Source organism: Gorilla gorilla, chromosome 15, assembly GCF_029281585.2.
Source record: "Gorilla gorilla gorilla isolate KB3781 chromosome 15, NHGRI_mGorGor1-v2.1_pri, whole genome shotgun sequence".
Lineage (NCBI taxonomy): Eukaryota > Metazoa > Chordata > Mammalia > Primates > Hominidae > Gorilla > Gorilla gorilla.
In genome coordinates, this window is record NC_073239.2 from 56,418,232 (window position 1) to 56,439,475 (window position 21,244).

Below are 21,244 nucleotides of genomic sequence, written 5' to 3' on the forward strand. Positions count from 1 at the left end.
TCCATTCCATTCCATTCCTTTCCATTCCATTCCGTTCTACTCGGGTTGATTCCATTCCATTCCATTCCATTCCATTCCATTCCATTCCATTCCATTCCATTCCATTCTATTCCATTCGATTCCATTCCATTACATTACATTATATTCCATTCCATTCCAATCCATTCCATTCTACTAGGGTTGTTTCCATTCCATTCCATTCCATTCCATTCCATTCCATTCCATTCCATTCCATTCCATTCCCTTCCATTCCATTCCATTCGGTTCCATTTGATTCCATTTGATTCCTTTCCATTCCATTCCAATCCATTCCATTCTACTCGCGTTGATTCCATTCCATTCCATTCCAGTCTATTCCATTCCTTTCCATTTCATTCCAGTCCATTCCATTCGATTCCATTCCATTCCTTTCCATTTCATTCCATTCCATTCCATTCCATTCCATTCCATTCCATTCCATTCCATTCCATTCCTTTCTACTCGGGTTGATTCCATTCTATTCCATTCCATTCCATTCGATTCCATTCGATTCCATTCGATTCCATTCGATTCCATTCCATTCCATTCCATTCCATTCCATTCCATTCCATTCCATTCTATTCCATTGAATTCCATTCCATTCCATTCCATTCCGTTCCATTCCGTTCCATTCCATTCCATTCCATTCCATTCCATTCCATTCCATTCCGTTCTACTCGGGTTGATTCCATTCCATTCCATTCCATTCAATTCGATTCCATTCGATTCCATTCGATTGCATTCCATTCCATTCCATTCCATTCCATTCCATTCCAATCCATTCCTTTCTACTCGGGTTGATTCCATTCCATTCCATTCCATTCCATTCGATTCCCTTCCATTCCATTCCATTCGGTTCCATTCGATTCCATTCGATTCCATTCCATTTCACTCCATTCCATTCTTTTCCGTTCCGTTCCATTCCGTTCCGTTCCATTCCATTCCTTTCTACTCGGGTTGATTCCATTCTATTCCACTCCATTCCATTCGATTCCATTCGATTCCATTCGATTCCATTCCATTCCATTCCGTTCCATTCCATTCCATTCCATTTCATTCCATTCCATTCCTTTCCATGCCATTCCATTCCATTCCATTCCATTCCATTCCGTTCTACTCGGGTTGATTCCACTCCATTCCATTCCATTCCATTCCATTCCATTTCTTTGAATGCCATTCCATTCCATTCCATTCCATTCCGTTCTACTCGGGTTGATTCCATTCCATTCCATTCCATTCCATTCCATTCCATTCCATTCCATTCCATTCCATTCCATTCCATTCCATTCGATTCCATTCCATTCCATTCCATTCCATTCCATTGCATTCCATTCCATTCCAATCCATTCCATTCTACTCGGGTTGATTCCATTCCATTTCATTGCATTCCATTCTATTCCATTCAATTCCATTCCATTCCATTCCATTCCATTCCATTCCATTCCATTCCATTCCATTCCGTTCCTTTCCATTCGATTCCATTCCATTCCATTCCATTCCATTGCATTCCATTCCATTCGATTCCATTCGATTCCATTCGATTCCATTCCATTCCATTCCATTCCATTCCATTCCATTCCATTCCATTCCATTCCATTCCATTCCTTTCCATTCCATTCCATTCCGTTCTACTCGGGTTGATTCCATTCCATTCCATTCCATTCCATTCCATTCCATTCCATTCCATTCCATTCCATTCCATTCCATTATATTCCATTGAATTCCATTCCATTCCATTCCATTCCATTCCATTCCATTCCATTGAATTCCATTCCATTCCATTCCATTCCATTCCATTCCATTCCATTCCATTCCATTCCGTTCTACTCGGGTTGATTCCATTCCATTCCATTCCATTACATTCCATTACATTCCATTCGATTCCATTCGATTCCATTCCATTCCATTCCATCCCATTCCATTCCATTCCATCCCATTCCATTCCATTCCATTCCATTCCATTCCATTCCATTCCATTCCATTCCATTCCGTTATACTCGCGTCCATTCCATTCCTTTCCATTCCATTCGATTCCATTCCATTCCATTCCATTCCTTTCCATTCCATTCCATTCCATTCCATTCCAATCCATTCCATTCTACTCGGGTTGATTCCATTCCATTCCATTCCATTCCATTCCATTCCATTCCATTCCATTCCATTCCATTCCATTTCATTCCAGTCCATTCCATTCGATTCCATTCCATTCCATTCCATTTCATTGCATTCCATTCCATTCCATTCCATTCCATTCCATTCCGTTCTACTCGGGTTGATTCCATTCCATTCCATTCCATTCCATTCGATTCCATTCGATTCCATTCCATTCCATTCCATTCCATTCCATTCCATTCCATTCCATTCCATTCCAATCCATTCCATTCTTCTCGGGTTGATTCCATTCCGTTCCATTCCATTCCATTCCATTCCCTTCCATTCCAATCCATTCGGTTCCATTCGATTCCATTCGATTCCATTCCATTTCACTCCATTCCATTCCTTTCCGTTCCGTTCCATTCCGTTCCTTTCCATTCCATTCCTTTCTACTCGGGTTGATTCCATTCAATTCCACTCCATTCCTTTCGATTCCATTCGATTCCATTCGATTCCATTCCATTCCATTCCATTCCATTCCATTCCATTCCATTCCATTTCATTCCATTCCATTCCATTCCATGCCATTCCATTCCATTCCATTCCATTCCATTCCATTCCGTTCTACTCGGGTTGATTCCACTCCATTCCATTCCATTCCACTCCATTCCATTCCATTCCATTCCTTTCTACTCGAGTTGATTCCATTCCATTCCATTCCATTCCATTCTATTCCATTGAATTCCATTCCATTCCATTCCATTCCATTCCATTCCACTCCACTCAACTCCATTCCATTCCATTCCATTCCATTCTATTCCATTCCATTCCATTCCATTCCATTCCATTCCATTCCATTCCATTCTACTCGGGTTGATTCCATTCCATTCCATTCCATTCCATTCCATTCCATTGAATTCCATTCCATTCCATTCCATTCCATTCCATTCCATTCCATTCCATTCCATTCCATTCCATTCCATTCCATTCCATTCCGTTCTACTCGGGTTGATTCCATTCCATTCCATTCCATTCCATTCCATTCCATTCCATTCCATTCCATTCCATTCCATTCTATTCCATTCGATTCCATTCCATTACATTACATTATATTCCATTCCATTCCAATCCATTCCATTCTACTAGGGTTGTTTCCATTCCATTCCATTCCATTCCATTCCATTCCATTCCATTCCATTCCATTCCCTTCCATTCCATTCCATTCTGTTCCATTTGATTCCATTTGATTCCTTTCCATTCCATTCCAATCCATTCCATTCTACTCGCGTTGATTCCATTCCATTCCATTCCAGTCTATTCCATTCCTTTCCATTTCATTCCAGTCCATTCCATTCGATTCCATTCCATTCCTTTCCATTTCATTCCATTCCATTCCATTCCATTCCATTCCATTCCATTCCATTCCATTCCATTCCATTCCATTCCTTTCTACTCGGGTTGATTCCATTCTATTCCATTCCATTCCATTCGATTCCATTCGATTCCATTCGATTCCATTCCATTCCATTCCATTCCATTCCATTCCATTCCATTCTATTCCATTGAATTCCATTCCATTCCATTCCATTCCGTTCCATTCCATTCCATTCCATTCCATTCCTTTCCATTCCATTCCGTTCTACTCGGGTTGATTCCATTCCATTCCATTCCATTCAATTCGATTCCATTCGATTCCATTCGATTGCATTCCATTCCATTCCATTCCATTCCATTCCATTCCAATCCATTCCATTCTACTCGGGTTGATTCCATTCCATTCCATTCCATTCCATTCCATTCCCTTCCATTCCATTCCATTCGGTTCCATTCGATTCCATTCGATTCCATTCCATTTCACTCCATTCCATTCTGTTCCGTTCCGTTCCATTCCGTTCCGTTCCATTCCATTCCTTTCTACTCGGGTTGATTCCATTCTATTCCACTCCATTCCATTCGATTCCATTCGATTCCATTCGATTCCATTCCATTCCATTCCGTTCCATTCCATTCCATTCCATTTCATTCCATTCCATTCCATTCCATGCCATTCCATTCCATTCCATTCCATTCCATTCCGTTCTACTCGGGTTGATTCCACTCCATTCCATTCCATTCCATTCCATTCCATTTCTTTGAATGCCATTCCATTCCATTCCATTCCATTCCGTTCTACTCGGGTTGATTCCATTCCATTCCATTCCATTCCATTCCATTCCATTCCATTCCATTCCATTCCATTCCATTCCATTCCATTCGATTCCATTCCATTCCATTCCATTCCATTCCATTGCATTCCATTCCATTCCAATCCATTCCATTCTACTCGGGTTGATTCCATTCCATTTCATTGCATTCCATTCTATTCCATTCAATTCCATTCCATTCCATTCCATTCCATTCCATTCCGTTCCATTCCATTCCTTTCCATTCCATTCGATTCCATTCCATTCCATTCCATTCCATTGCATTCCATTCCATTCGATTCCATTCGATTCCATTCGATTCCATTCCATTCCATTCCATTCCATTCCATTCCATTCCATTCCATTCCATTCCTTTCCATTCCATTCCATTCCGTTCTACTCGGGTTGATTCCATTCCATTCCATTCCATTCCATTCCATTCCATTCCATTCCATTCCATTATATTCCATTGAATTCCATTCCATTCCATTCCATTCCATTCCATTCCATTCCATTGAATTCCATTCCATTCCATTCCATTCCATTCCATTCCATTCCATTCCATTCCATTCCATTCCATTCCATTCCGTTCTACTCGGGTTGATTCCATTCCATTCCATTCCATTACATTCCATTACATTCCATTCGATTCCATTCGATTCCATTCCATTCCATTCCATCCCATTCCATTCCATTCCATCCCATTCCATTCCATTCCATTCCATTCCATTCCATTCCATTCCATTCCATTCCGTTATACTCGCGTCCATTCCATTCCTTTCCATTCCATTCGATTCCATTCCATTCCATTCCATTCCATTCCATTCCATTCCATTCCATTCCATTCCATTCCATTCCATTCCATTCCAGTCCATTCCATTCGATTCCATTCCATTCCATTCCATTTCATTGCATTCCATTCCATTCCATTCCATTCCATTCCATTCCATTCCTTTCTACTCGAGTTGATTCCATTCCATTCCATTCCATTCCTTTCTATTCCATTGAATTCCATTGCATTCCATTCCATTCCATTCCATTCCGTTCCATTCCATTCCATTCCATTCCATTCCATTCCATTCCGTTCTACTCGGGTTGATTCCATTCCATTCCATTCCATTCCATTCGATTCCATTCGATTCCATTCCATTCCATTCCATTCCATTCCATTCCATTCCATTCCATTCCATTCCATTCCATTCCATTCTACTCGCGTTGATTCCATTCCATTCCATTCCATTCCATTCCATTCCCTTCCATTCCAATCCATTCGGTTCCATTCGATTCCATTCGATTCCATTCCATTTCACTCCATTCCATTCCTTTCCGTTCCGTTCCATTCCGTTCCTTTCCATTCCATTCCTTTCTACTCGGGTTGATTCCATTCTATTCCACTCCATTCCTTTCGATTCCATTCGATTCCATTCGATTCCATTCCATTCCATTCCATTCCATTCCATTCCATTCCATTCCATTTCATTCCATTCCATTCCATTCCATGCCATTCCATTCCATTCCATTCCATTCCATTCCATTCCGTTCTACTCGGGTTGATTCCACTCCATTCCATTCCATTCCACTCCATTCCATTCCATTCCATTCCATTCCATTTCTTTGAATTCCATTCCATTCCATTCCATTCCATTCCATTCCATTCCGTTCTACTCGGGATGATTCCATTCCTTTCCATTCCATTCCATTCCATTCCATTCCATTCCATTCCATTCCATTCCAATACATTCCATTCTACTCGGGTTGATTCCTTTCCATTCCATTCCATTCCATTCTATTCCATTGAATTCCATTCCATTCCATTCCATTCCATTGAATTCCATTCTATTCCATTCCATTCCATTCGATTCCTTTCTATTCCATTCGATTCCATTCCATTGAATTCCATTCCATTCCATTCCATTCCATTGAATTCCATTCCATTCCATTCCATTCCATTCCATTCCATTCCATTCCATTCCATTCCATTCCGTTCTACTCGGGTTGATTCCATTCCATTCCATTCCATTCGATTCCATTCGATTCCATTCGATTCCATTCCATTCCATTCCATTCCATTCCATTCCATTCCAATGCATTACATTCTACTAGGGTTGATTCCATTCCATTCCAGTCCATTCCATTCCATTCCGTTCCATTCCATTCCATTCAGTTCCATTCGATTCCATTCGATTCCATTCCATTTCACTCCATTCCATTCCGTTCCGTTCCATTCCGTTCCGTTCCGTTCCATTCCGTTCCATTCCATTCCGTTCTACTCGAGTTGATTCCATTCTCTTCCACTCCATTCCATTCGATTCCATTCGATTCCATTCGGTTCCATTACATTCGATTCCATTCCATTCCATTCCATTCCATTCCATTTCATTCTATTCCATTGAATTCCATTGAATTCCATTCCATTCCATTCCAATCCATTCCATTCAACTCGGGTTGATTCCATTCCATTCCATTCTATTCCATTCCATTCCATTCCATTCCATTCCAATCCATTCGATTCCATTCCATTCCATTCGATTCCATTCCATTCCATTCCATTCCATTCCATTCCTTTCCGTTCCATTCGATTCCATTCCGTTCCATTCCATTCCATTCGATTCCATTCGATTAAATTCCATTCCATTCCATTCCATTCCATTCCATTCCATTCCTTTCCATTCCATTCCATTCCTTTCGATTCCATTCCATTCCATTCCCTTCCATTCCATTCCATTCCGTTCTACTCGGGTTCATTCCATTCCATTCCATTCCATTCCATTCCATTCCATTCCATTCCATTCCGTTCTACTCGGGTCCATTCCATTCCATTCCATTCCATTCCATTCCATTCCATTGCATTGCATTCGATTCCATTCCATTCCATTCCAATCCATTCCATTCTACTCGGGTTGATTCCATTCCATTCCTTTCCATTCAATTCCCTTCCATTCCCTTCCATTCCATTCCATTCGGTTCCTTTCGATTCCATTCTATTCCATTCCATTTCACTCCATTCCATTCCGTTCCGTTCTGTTCCATTCCGTTCCTTTCTATTCGGGTTGATTCCATTCTATTCCACTCCATTCCATTCGAATCCAATCGATTCCATTCGATTCCATTCCATTCCATTCCATTCCATTCCATTCCATTCCATTCCATTCCATTCTATTCTATTGAATTCCATTCCATTCCATTCAATTCCATTCCATTCCATTCCATTCCAATCCATTCCATTCTACTCGGGTTGATTCCATTCCATTCCTTTCCATTCCATTCCATTCCGTTCCCTTCTTTCCATTCCATTCGGTTCCGTTCGATTCCTTTCGATTCCATTCCATTTCACTCCATTCCATTCCGTTCCGTTCCGTTCCGTTCCGTTCCGTTCCGTTCCGTTCCATTCCATTCCATTCTACTGGGGTTGATTCCATTCTATTCCACTCCATTCCATTCGATTCCATTCGATTCCATTCGATTCCATTCCATTCCATTCCATTCCATTCCATTCCATTCCATTTCATTTTTTCCATTGAATTCCATTCCATTCCATTTCATTCCATTCCAATCCATTCCAATCTACTCGGGTTGATTCCATTCCATTCCATTCCATTCCATTCCATTCCATTCCATTCCATTCCATTCCATTCCATTCCATTCCATTCGATTCCATTCCATTCCATTCCATTCGATTCCATTCCATTCCATTCCATTCGATTCCATTCCATTCCATTCCATTCCATTCCATTCCATTCGATTCCATTCCATTCCATTCCATTCCATTCCATTCCATTCCATTTAATTCCTTTCCATTCCATTCCGTTCTACTCGGGTTGATTCCATTCCTTTCCATTCCATTCCATTCCATTCTATTCCATTGAATTCCATTCCATTCCATTCCATTCCATTCCATTCCATTCCATTCCATTCCATTCCATTCCGTTCTACTCGGGTTGATTCCATTGCATTCCATTCCATTCCATTCCATTCCATTCCATTCCATTCCATTCCGTTCTACTCGGGTTGATTCCATTCCATTCCATTCCATTCCATTCCATTCCATTCCATTCCATTCCATTCCATTTCATTCCAGTCCATTCCATTCGATTCCATTCCATTCCATTTCATTGCATTCCATTCCATTCCATTCCATTCCATTCCATTCCATTCCATTCCTTTCTACTCGAGTTGATTCCATTCCATTCCATTCCATTCCATTCTATTCCATTGAATTCCATTCCATTCCATTCCATTCCATTCCATTCCACTCCACTCCACTCCATTCCATTCCATTCCATTCCATTCCATTCCATTCCATTCCATTCCATTCCATTCCATTCTACTCAGGTTGATTCCATTCCATTCCATTCCATTCCATTCCATTCCATTGAATTCCATTCCATTCCATTCCATTGCATTCCATTCCATTCCATTCCATTCCATTCCATTCCATTCCATTCCATTCCGTTCTACTCGGGTTGATTAAATTCCATTCCATTCCATTCCATTCCATTCCATTCCATTCCATTCCATTCGATTCCATTCTATTCCATTCGATTCCATTCCATTCCATTACATTATATTTCATTCCATTCCAATCCATTCCATTCTACTAGGGTTGTTTCCATTCCATTCCATTCCATTCCATTCCATTCCATTCCATTCCATTCCATTCCATTCCCTTCCATTCCATTCCATTCGGTTCCATTTGATTCCATTCGATTCCTTTCAATTCCATTCCAATCCATTCCATTCTACTCGCGTTGATTCCATTCCATTCCATTCCAGTCTATTCCATTCCTTTCCATTTCATTCCAGTCCATTCCATTCGATTCCATTCCATTCCTTTCCATTTCATTCCATTCCATTCCATTCCATTCCATTCCATTCCATTCCATTCCATTCCATTCCTTTCTACTCGGGTTGACTCCATTCTATTCCATTCCATTCCATTCGATTCCATTCGATTCCATTCGATTCCATTCCATTCCATTCCATTCAATTCCATTCCATTCCATTCTATTCCATTGAATTCCATTGATTTCCATTCCATTCCATTCCATTCCGTTCCATTCCATTCCATTCCATTCCATTCCATTCCATTCCGTTCCGTTCTACTCGGGTTGATTCCATTCCATTCCATTCCATTCAATTCGATTCCATTCGATTCCATTCGATTGCATTCCATTCCATTCCATTCCATTCCATTCCATTCCATTCCAATCCATTCCATTCTACTCGGGTTGATTCCATTCCATTCCATTCCATTCCATTCCATTCCATTCCCTTCCATTCCATTCCATTCGGTTCCATTCGATTCCATTCGATTCCATTCCATTTCACTCCATTCCATTCCTTTCCGTTCCGTTCCATTCCGTTCCGTTCCATTCCATTCCTTTCTACTCGGGTTGATTCCATTCTATTCCACTCCATTCCATTCGATTCCATTCGATTCCATTCGATTCCATTCCATTCCATTCCGTTCCTTTCCATTCCATTCCATTTCATTCCATTCCATTCCATTCCATGCCATTCCATTCCATTCCATTCCATTCCATTCCGTTCTACTCGGGTTGATTCCACTCCATTCCATTCCATTCCATTCCATTCCATTTCTTTGAATGCCATTCCATTCCATTCCATTCCATTCCGTTCTACTCGGGTTGATTCCATTCCATTCCATTCCATTCCATTCCATTCCATTCCATTCCATTCCATTCCATTCGATTCCATTCCATTCCATTCCATTCCATTCCATTCCATTGCATTCCATTCCATTCCAATCCATTCCATTCTACTCGGGTTGATTCCATTCCATTTCATTGCATTCCATTCAATTCCATTCAATTCCATTCCATTCCATTCCATTCCATTCCATTCCGTTCCATTCCATTCGATTCCATTCGATTCCATTCCATTGCATTCCATTCCATTCGATTCCATTCGATTCCATTCGATTCCATTCCATTCCATTCCATTCCATTCCATTCCATTCCATTCCATTCCATTCCATTCCATTCCTTTCCATTCCATTCCATTCCGTTCTACTCGGGTTGATTCCATTCCATTCCATTCCATTCCATTCCATTCCATTCCATTCCATTCCACTCCATTTTATTCCATTGAATTCCATTCCATTCCATTCCATTCCATTCCAATCCATTCCATTCCATTCCATTCCATTCCATTCCATTCCATTCCGTTCTACTCGGGTTGATTCCATTCCATTCCATTCCATTCCATTCCATTCGATTACATTCCATTACATTCCATTCCGTTCTACTCGGGTTGATTCCATTCCATTCCATTCCATTCCATTCCATTCCATTCCATTCCATTCCATTCCATTCCGTTCTACTCGGGTTGATTCCATTCCATTCCATTCCATTCCATTCCATTCCATTCCGTTCTACTCGGGTCCATTCCATTCCATTCCATTCCATTCCATTCCATTCCATTGCATTGCATTCGATTCCATTCCATTCCATTCCAATCCATTCCATTCTACTCGGGTTGATTCCATTCCATTCCATTCCATTCAATTCCCTTCCATTCCCTTCCATTCAATTCCATTCGGTTCCTTTCGATTCCATTCGATTCCATTCCATTTCACTCCATTCCATTCCGTTCCGTTCTGTTCCATTCCGTTCCTTTCTATTCGGGTTGATTCCATTCTATTCCACTCCATTCCATTCGATTCCAATCGATTCCATTCGATTCCATTCCATTCCATTCCATTCCATTCCATTCCATTCCATTCCATTCCATTCTATTCTATTGAATTCCATTCCATTCCATTCCGTTCTACTCGGGTTGATTCCATTCCATTCCATTCCATTCCATTCCATTCCATTCCATTCCATTCCATTCCATTCCATTTCATTCCAGTCCATTCCATTCGATTCCATTCCATTCCATTTCATTGCATTCCATTCCATTCCATTCCATTCCATTCCATTCCATTCCATTCCATTCCTTTCTACTCGAGTTGATTCCATTCCATTCCATTCCATTCCATTCTATTCCATTGAATTCCATTCCATTCCATTCCATTCCATTCCATTCCACTCCACTCCACTCCACTCCATTCCATTCCATTCCATTCCATTCCATTCCATTCCATTCCATTCCATTCCATTCCATTCCATTCTACTCGGGTTGATTCCATTCCATTCCATTCCATTCCATTCCATTCCATTGAATTCCATTCCATTCCATTCCATTCCATTCCATTCCATTCCATTCCATTCCATTCCATTCCGTTCTACTCGGGTTGATTAAATTCCATTCCATTCCATTCCATTCCATTCCATTCCATTCCATTCGATTCCATTCTATTCCATTCGATTCCATTCCATTCCATTACATTATATTCCATTCCATTCCAATCCATTCCATTCTACTAGGGTTGTTTCCATTCCATTCCATTCCATTCCATTCCATTCCATTCCATTCCATTCCATTCCCTTCCATTCCATTCCATTCGGTTCCATTTGATTCCATTCGATTCCTTTCAATTCCATTCCAATCCATTCCATTCTACTCGCGTTGATTCCATTCCATTCCATTCCAGTCTATTCCATTCCTTTCCATTTCATTCCAGTCCATTCCATTCGATTCCATTCCATTCCTTTCCATTTCATTCCATTCCATTCCATTCCATTCCATTCCATTCCATTCCATTCCATTCCATTCCATTCCATTCCATTCCTTTCTACTCGGGTTGACTCCATTCTATTCCATTCCATTCCATTCGATTCCATTCGATTCCATTCGATTCCATTCCATTCCATTCCATTGAATTCCATTCCATTCCATTCTATTCCATTGAATTCCATTGAATTCCGTTCCATTCCATTCCATTCCGTTCCATTCCATTCCATTCCATTCCATTCCATTCCATTCCGTTCCGTTCTACTCGGGTTGATTCCATTCCATTCCATTCCATTCAATTCGATTCCATTCGATTCCATTCGATTGCATTCCATTCCATTCCATTCCATTCCATTCCATTCCATTCCATTCCATTCCAATCCATTCCATTCTACTCGGGTTGATTCCATTCCATTCCATTCCATTCCATTCCATTCCCTTCCATTCCATTCCATTCGGTTCCATTCGATTCCATTCGATTCCATTCCATTTCACTCCATTCCATTCCTTTCCGTTCCGTTCCATTCCGTTCCGTTCCATTCCATTCCTTTCTACTCGGGTTGATTCCATTCTATTCCACTCCATTCCATTCGATTCCATTCGATTCCATTCGATTCCATTCCATTCCATTCCGTTCCATTCCATTCCATTCCATTTCATTCCATTCCATTCCATTCCATGCCATTCCATTCCATTCCATTCCATTCCATTCCGTTCTACTCGGGTTGATTCCACTCCATTCCATTCCATTCCATTCCATTCCATTTCTTTGAATGCCATTCCATTCCATTCCATTCCATTCCGTTCTACTCGGGTTGATTCCATTCCATTCCAATCCATTCCATTCCATTCCATTCCATTCCATTCCATTTCATTCGATTCCATTCCATTCCATTCCATTCCATTCCATTGCATTCCATTCCATTCCAATCCATTCCATTCTACTCGGGTTGATTCCATTCCATTTCATTGCATTCCATTCAATTCCATTCAATTCCATTCCATTCCATTCCATTCCATTCCATTCCATTCCATTCCATTCCGTTCCGTTCCATTCCATTCGATTCCATTCCATTCCATTCCATTGCATTCCATTCCATTCGATTCCATTCGATTCCATTCGATTCCATTCCATTCCATTCCATTCCATTCCATTCCATTCCATTCCATTCCATTCCTTTCCATTCCATTCCATTCCGTTCTACTCGGGTTGATTCCATTCCATTCCATTCCATTCCATTCCATTCCATTCCATTCCATTCCATTCCATTCCATTCCATTCCATTCCATTTTATTCCATTGAATTCCATTCCATTCCATTCCATTCCATTCCATTCCATTCCATTCCATTCCATTCCATTCCATTCCATTCCGTTCTACTCGGGTTGATTCCATTCCATTCCATTCCATTCCATTCCATTCGATTACATTCCATTACATTCCATTCCGTTCTACTCGGGTTGATTCCATTCCATTCCATTCCATTCCATTCCATTCCATTCCATTCCATTCCATTCCATTCCATTCCGTTCTACTCGGGTTGATTCCATTCCATTCCATTCCATTCCATTCCATTCCATTCCGTTCTACTCGGGTCCATTCCATTCCATTCCATTCCATTCCATTCCATTCCATTGCATTGCATTCGATTCCATTCCATTCCATTCCAATCCATTCCATTCTACTCGGGTTGATTCCATTCCATTCCATTCCATTCAATTCCCTTCCATTCCCTTCCATTCCATTCCATTCGGTTCCTTTCGATTCCATTCGATTCCATTCCATTTCACTCCATTCCATTCCGTTCCGTTCTGTTCCATTCCGTTCCTTTCTATTCGGGTTGATTCCATTCTATTCCACTCCATTCCATTCGATTCCAATCGATTCCATTCGATTCCATTCCATTCCATTCCATTCCATTCCATTCCATTCCATTCCATTCCATTCCATTCTATTCTATTGAATTCCATTCCATTCCATTCCATTCCATTCCATTCCATTCCATTCCATTCCATTCCATTCCAATCCATTCCATTCTACTCGGGTTGATTCCATTCCATTCCTTTCCATTCCATTCCATTCCGTTCCCTTCTTTCCATTCCATTCGGTTCCGTTCGATTCCTTTCGATTCCATTCCATTTCACTCCATTCCATTCCGTTCCGTTCCGTTCCGTTCCGTTCCGTTCCGTTCCGTTCCGTTCCATTCCATTCCATTCTACTGGGGTTGATTCCATTCTATTCCACTCCATTCCATTCGATTCCATTCGATTCCATTCGATTCCATTCCATTCCATTCCATTCCATTTCATTTTTTCCATTGAATTCCATTCCATTCCATTTCATTCCATTCCAATCCATTCCAATCTACTCGGGTTGATTCCATTCCATTCCATTCCATTCCATTCCGTTCCATTCCATTCCATTCCATTCCATTCCATTCCACTCCATTCGATTCGATTCCATTCCATTCCATTCCATTCCATTCCATTCCATTCCATTCCATTCCATTCCATTCCATTCGATTCCATTCGATTCCATTCCATTCCATTCCATTCCATTCCATTTAATTCCTTTCCATTCCATTCCGTTCTACTCGGGTTCATTCCATTCCATTCCATTCCATTCCATTCCATTCCATTCCATTCCATTCCATTCCATTCCGTTCTACTCGGGTTGATTCCATTCCATTCCATTCCATTCCATTCCATTCCATTCCATTCCATTCCATTCCATTCCATTTCATTCCAGTCCATTCCATTCGATTCCATTCCATTCCATTTCATTGCATTCCATTCCATTCCATTCCATTCCATTCCATTCCATTCCATTCCTTTCTACTCGAGTTGATTCCATTCCATTCCATTCCATTCCATTCTATTCCATTGAATTCCATTCCATTCCATTCCATTCCATTCCATTCCACTCCACTCCACTCCATTCCATTCCATTCCATTCCATTCCATTCCATTCCATTCCATTCCATTCCATTCTACTCGGGTTGATTCCATTCCATTCCATTCCATTCCATTCCATTCCATTGAATTCCATTCCATTCCATTCCATTCCATTCCATTCCATTCCATTCCATTCCATTCCATTCCGTTCTACTCGGGTTGATTCCATTCCATTCCATTCCATTCCATTCCATTCCATTCCATTCCATTCCATTCTATTCCATTCGATTCCATTCCATTCCATTCCATTATATTCCATTCCATTCCAATCCATTCCATTCTACTAGGGTTGTTTCCATTCCATTCCATTCCATTCCATTCCATTCCATTCCATTCCATTCCATTCCCTTCCATTCCATTCCATTCGGTTCCATTTGATTCCATTCGATTCCTTTCCATTCCATTCCAATCCATTCCATTCTACTCGCGTTGATTCCACTCCATTCCATTCCAGTCTATTCCATTCCTTTCCATTTCATTCCATTCCATTCCATTCCATTCCATTCCATTCCATTCCATTCCATTCCATTCCATTGAATTCCATTCCATTCCATTCCATTCCATTCCATTCCGTTCCATTCCATTCCATTCCATTCCATTCCATTCCATTCTGTTCCGTTCTACTCGGGTTGATTCCATACCATTCCATTCCATTCAATTCGATTCCATTCGATTCCATTCGATTGCATTCCATTCCATTCCATTCCATTCCATTCCACTCCAATCCATTCCATTCTACTCGGGTTGATTCCATTCCATTCCATTCCATTCCATTCCATTCCCTTCCATTCCATTCCATTCGGTTCCATTCGATTCCATTCGATTCCATTCCATTTCACTCCATTCCATTCCTTTCCGTTCCGTTCCATTCCGTTCCGTTCCATTCCATTCCTTTCTACTCGGGTTGATTCCATTCTATTCCACTCCATTCCATTCGATTCCATTCGATTCCATTCGATTCCATTCCATTCCATTCCGTTCCATTCCATTCCATTCCATTTCATTCCATTCCATTCCATTCCATGCCATTCCATTCCATTCCATTCCATTCCATTCCATTCCATTCCATTACATTCCATTCCGATCTACTCGTGTTGATTCCATTCCATTCCATTCCATTCCATTCCATTCGATTCCATTCCATTCCATTCCATTCCATTCCACTCAATTCCATTCCATTCCATTCCATTCCATTCCATTCCATTCCATTCCATTCCATTCCATTCCATTCAGTTCTACTCGGGTTGATTACATTCTATTCCATTCCATTCCATTCGATTCCATTCAATTCCATTCGATTCCATTCCATTCCATTCCATTCGATTCCATTCCATTCCATTCCATTCCATTCCATTCCATTGAATTCCATTCCATTCCATTCCATTCCATTCCATTCCATTCCATTCCATTCCATTCCCTTCTACTCGGGTTGATTCCATTCCATTCCATTCCATTCCATTCCATTCCATTCCATTCCATTCCATTCGATTCCATTCGATTCCATTCCATTCCATTCCATTCCATTCCGTTCTACTCGGGTTGATTACATTCTATTCCATTCCATTCCATTCCATTCCATTCGATTCCATTCGATTCCATTCGATTCCATTCCATTCCATTCCATTCCATTCCGTTCTACTCGGGTTGATTCCATTCCATTCCATTCCATTCCATTCCATTCCATTCGATTCCATTCCATTCCATTCCATTCCATTCCATTCCATTACATTCCATTCCGATCTACTCGTGTTGATTCCATTCCATTCCATTCCATTCCATTCCATTCGATTCCATTCCATTCCATTCCATTCCATTCCACTCAATTCCATTCCATTCCATTCCATTCCATTCCATTCCATTCCATTCCATTCCATTCCATTCAGTTCTACTCGGGTTGATTACATTCTATTCCATTCCATTCCATTCGATTCCATTCAATTCCATTCGATTCCATTCCATTCCATTCCATTCGATTCCATTCCATTCCATTCCATTCCATTCCATTCCATTGAATTCCATTCCATTCCATTCCATTCCATTCCATTCCATTCCATTCCATTCCATTCCCTTCTACTCGGGTTGATTCCATTCCATTCCATTCCATTCCATTCCATTCCATTCCATTCCATTCCATTCGATTCCATTCGATTCCATTCCATTCCATTCCATTCCATTCCGTTCTACTCGGGTTGATTACATTCTATTCCATTCCATTCCATTCCATTCCATTCGATTCCATTCGATTCCATTCGATTCCATTCCATTCCATTCCATTCCATTCCGTTCTACTCGGGTTGATTCCATTCCATTCCATTCCATTCCATTCCGTTCTACTCGGGTTGATTCCATTCCATTCCATTCCATTCCATTCCATTCGATTCCATTCCATTCCATTCCATTCCATTCCACTCAATTCCATTCCATTCCATTCCATTCCATTCCATTCCATTCCATTCCATTCCATTCCATTCCATTCAGTTCTACTCGGGTTGATTACATTCTATTCCATTCCATTCCATTCGATTCCATTCAATTCCATTCGATTCCATTCCATTCCATTCCATTCGATTCCATTCCATTCCATTCCATTCCATTCCATTCCATTGAATTCCATTCCATTCCATTCCATTCCATTCCATTCCATTCCATTCCATTCCATTCCCTTCTACTCGGGTTGATTCCATTCCATTCCATTCCATTCCATTCCATTCCATTCCATTCCATTCCATTCGATTCCATTCGATTCCATTCCATTCCATTCCATTCCATTCCGTTCTACTCGGGTTGATTACATTCTATTCCATTCCATTCCATTCCATTCCATTCGATTCCATTCGATTCCATTCGATTCCATTCCATTCCATTCCATTCCATTCCGTTCTACTCGGGTTGATTCCATTCCATTCCATTCCATTCCATTCCATTCCATTCCATTCCAATCCATTACATTCTACTAGGGTTGATTCCATTCCATTCCAGTCCATTCCATTCCATTCCGTTCCATTCCATTCCATTCAGTTCCATTCGATTCCATTCGATTCCATTCCAGTTCACTCCATTCCATTCAGTTCCGTTCCGTTCCGTTCCGTTCCGTTCCATTCCGTTCCATTCCATTCCGTTCTACTCGAGTTGATTCCATTCTCTTCCACTCCATTCCATTCGATTCCATTCGATTCCATTCGATTCCATTCCATTCCATTCCATTCCATTCCATTCCATTCCATTTCATTCTATTCCATTGAATTCCATTCCATTCCATTCCATTCCATTCCAATCCATTCCATCCTACTCGTGTTGATTCCATTCCATTCCATTCCATTCCATTCGATTCCATTCGATTAAATTCCATTCCATTCCATTCCATTCCATTCCATTCCATTCCATTCCATTCCTTTCGATTCCATTCCATTCCATTCCATTCCATTCCATTCCATTCCATTCCGTTCTACTCCAGTTCATTCCATTCCATTCCATTCCATTCCATTCCATTCCATTCCATTCCGTTCTACTCGGGTCCATTCCGTTCCATTCCATTCCATTCCATTCCATTCCATTCCATTGCATTGCATTTGATTCCATTCCATTCCATTCCAATCCATTCCATTCTACTCGGGTTGATTCCAATCCATTCCATTCCATTCAATTCCATTCCATTCCGTTCCATTCCATTCCATTCGGTTCCTTTGGATTCCGTTTGATTCCATTCCATTTCACTCCATTCCATTCCGTTCCGTTCCGTTCCATTCCGTTCTATTCGGGTTGATTCCATTCTATTCCACTCCATTCCATTCGATTCCATTCGATTCCATTCGATTCCATTCCATTCCATTCCATTCCATTCCATTCCATTCCATTCCATTCCATTCTATTCTATTGAATTCCATTCCATTCCATTCCATTCCATTCCATTCCATTCCACTCCAATCCATTCCATTCTACTCGGGTTTATTCCATTCCATTCCATTCCATTCCATTCCATTCCGTTCCCTTCTTTCCATTCCATTCGGTTCCGTTCAATTCCATTCGATTCCATTCCATTTCACTCCATTCCGTTCCGTTCCGTTCCTTTCCGTTCCATTCCGTTCCGTTCTGTTCTGTTCCATTCCATTCCATTCTACTCGGGTTGATTCCATTCTATTCCACTCCATTCCATTCGATTCCATTCGATTCTATTCCATTCCATTCCATTCCATTCCATTCCATTCCATTTCATTTTTTCCATTGAATTCCATTCCATTCCATTTCATTCCATTCCAATCCATTCCAATCTACTCGGGTTGATTCCATTCCATTCCATTCCATTCCATTCCATTCCATTCCATTCCATTTCATTCCATTCGATTCGATTCCATTCCATTCCATTCCATTCGATTCCATTCCATTCCATTCCATTCCATTCCATTCCATTCCATTCCATTCGATTCCATTCGATTCCATTCCATTCCATTCCATTCTATTCCATTCCATTCCATTCCATTCCATTCCATTCCATTCAATTCCATTCCATTCCATTCCGTTCTACTCGGGTTCATTCCATTCCATTCCATTCCATTGCATTCCATTCTATTCCATTGAATTCCATTCCATAGAATTCCATTCCATTCCATTCCATTCCATTCCATTCCATTCCATTCCACTCGGGTTGATTCCATTCCATTCCATTCCATTCCATTCCATTCCATTCCATTCCATTCCATTCCATTCCATTCCATTCCAGTCCATTCCATTCTACTCGGGTTGATTCCATTCCATTCCATTCCATTCGATTGCAATCCATTCCCTTCCATTCCATTCCATTCGGTTCCATTCGATTCCATTTGATTCCATTCCATTTCACTCCATTCCTTTCCGTTCCGTTCCGTTCCGTTCCGTTCCGTTCCGTTCTATTCGGGTTGATTCCATTCTATTCCACTCCATTCCGTTCTATTCCATTCGATTCCATTCGATTCCATTCCATTCCATTCCATTCCATTCCATTCCATTCCATTCCATTCCTACCCATTCCATTCTACTCGGGTTGATTCCATTCCATTCCATTCCTTTCCATTCCATTCCATTAAATTCCATTCCATTCCATTCCATTCCATTCCATTCCATTCCGTTCTACTCGGGTTCATTCCATTCCATTCCATTCCATTCCATTCCATTCCATTCCATTCCATTCCATTCCATTCCATTCCATTCCATTCCGTTCTACTCGCGTCCATTCCATTCCTTTCCATTCCATTCGATTCCATTCCATTCCATTCGATTCCATTCCATTCCATTCCATTCCAATCCATTCCATTCTATTCGGGTTGATTCCATTCCATTCCATTCCATTCCATTCCATTCCATTCCATTCCATTCCATTCCATTCCATTCCATTTCATTCCAGTCCATTCCATTCGATTCCATTCCATTCCATTCCATTTCATTGCATTCCATTCCATTCCATTCCATTCCATTCCATTCCATTCCATTCCATTCCTTTCTACTCGAGTTGATTCCATTCCATTCCATTCCATTCCATTCCATTCCATTCCATTCCATTCCATTCCATTCCACTCCATTCCTTTCCATTCCATTCCATTCCATTACATTCCATTCCATTCCATTCCGTTCCATTCCATAGAATTCCATTCCATTCCATTCCATTCCATTCCATTCCATTCCATTCCATTCCTTTCCATTCCATTCCATTCCGTTCTACTCGGGTTGATTCCATTCCATTCCATTCCATTCCATTGAATTCCATTCCATTCCATTCCATTCCATTCCATTCCGTTCTACTCGTGTTGATTCCATTCCATTCCATTCCATTCCATTCCATTCCATTCCATTCCATTCGATTCCATTCCATTCCATTCGATTCCATTCCATTCCACTCAATTCCATTCCATTCCTTTCCATTCCATTCCATTCCATTCCATTCCATTCCATTCCATTCCGTTCTACTCGGGTTGATTACATTCTATTCCATTCCATTCCATTCGATTCCATTCAATTCCATTCGATTCCATTCCATTCCATTCCATTCCATTCCATTCCATTCCATTCCATTTCATTCCGTTCCATTCCTTTCTACTCGGGTTGATTCCATTCCATTCCATTCCATTCTATTCCATTGAATTCCATTCCATTCCATTCCATTCCATTCCATTCCATTCCACTCCATTCCATTCCATTCCATTCCATTCCATTCCATTCCATTCCGTTCCGTTCCATTCCATTGAATTCCATTCCATTCCATTCCATTCCATTCCATTCCATTCCGTTCTACTCGGGTTGATTCCATTCCATTCCATTCCATTCCATAGAATTCCATTCCATTCCATTCCATTCCATTCCATTCCATTCCATTCCATTCCATTCCAT